The 1,420-nt window shown below is 43.4% G+C and overlaps 1 pseudogene; it reads left to right on the top strand.

Moving 5' to 3' along the window:
- Positions 1-425: 425 nt before the first annotated feature.
- On the top strand, positions 426-542 carry LOC137065616 (5S ribosomal RNA; annotated as a pseudogene).
- Positions 543-1,420: the final 878 nt, after the last annotated feature.

Below are 1,420 nucleotides of genomic sequence, written 5' to 3'. Positions count from 1 at the left end.
ACAAACGAGACCTTGACTTGAAACATGAACAAACACTCACCAACAGCAGGTCACCTCTAACAACACTAGACCAGGGCTTAAAGAGGGTTTAAATACACAAGGGCTAATGACTAAACCAGACACACCTGTGAACAATGAACAAAACAATGAACCAATGAGAACACAGAACACAAGAGATAAGGAAGCACATGACATGATCACATGAGGGCATGGGAACCACATGACAAACCAGGAAACATGACGGAGATCCACTTAAAAATAAAAGACATTAAACGAACAGGAAACAAAACCAAAACACACAAAGGCAGAATTAAATTATAAAATGATATACAAAAGTCAGAGTCAGATATATATATATATAAAATGCAGCTTTGTCAAGTCAATGGGGACAAAGAACATTGGCTAATAGAAGGCAAAAAGTGTAAACCAGCAGCCATATCCCCCTGTACCCCAAGACTGGTTTCCCACTGAATCTAAGCAGGGCTGAGCCTGGTCAGTACCTGGATGGGAGACCAACTGGGAAAACCAGGTAGCTGCTGGTAGATGTGTTAGTGAGGCCAGTAGGGGGTGCTCACCCTGTGGTCTGTGTGGGTCCTGTATAGTAACACTACAGTATAGGGATGGGGACACTATACTGACAAAAGAGCACCGTCCTTCGGATGAGACGTTAAACCGAGGTCCTGACTCTCTGTGGTCGTTAAAAATCCCAGGATATCCTTCGATAAAGAGTAGGGGTGTAATCCTGGCATCCTGGTCAAATTTGCCCATTGGCCCCTGTCCATCATGGCCCCCTAATCATCCCCCTCTCCTGATTGGCTTCATCACTCGGTCTCCTCTCCACCAATCAGCTGGTGTGTGGTGAGCCTTCACACTCTTTTTTCATGTTTTAAAGAGTATGCGAGAGTCAGAGCAATTGTTGATTTTGTTGTGGTAGTATGTTGTTTTAGCAGTGGTGACATTTTTAGAGAAAGAAGAGAGAAGAGACTAGGGATGGGTACCGAAAACCGGTATTAAACGGGCCCCGGGGGCGAATTTTGAAAGACTGTTGTATCGATAAGCTCGGACGTTATCGGTACTGCTGTCGGTACTTTTGAAAATACACGTGACGTGAGTGAGAGTGAGAGTGAGAGAGAGAGAGAGAGAGAGAGAGAGAGAGAGAGAGAGAGAGAGAGAGAGAGAGAGAGAGAGAGCACAAAACGACAGAGGACAGAACTAAACAGTCAAACATAGCCTGGTTACACTTTAGATCTGTGATAGTCTGATTTTATTTTAGATTTTGGCTTCCAAAGATTAAAATAATAATATTTATGTCTAGGTAGCCTACGCTGTCATTTCTCCATAAAACTCAAACGCAATGACAGAATCAGCACGATCAGAGATTGTTGTAAAATACAGTCTAGCAACTGCTGGTAAATTGTGG

Source organism: Pseudorasbora parva, chromosome 25 (genome assembly GCF_024679245.1).
Source record: "Pseudorasbora parva isolate DD20220531a chromosome 25, ASM2467924v1, whole genome shotgun sequence".
In the NCBI taxonomy this organism is placed as follows: Eukaryota; Metazoa; Chordata; class Actinopteri; order Cypriniformes; family Gobionidae; genus Pseudorasbora; species Pseudorasbora parva.
This window is presented reverse-complemented; position numbering and strand designations above follow the sequence as displayed.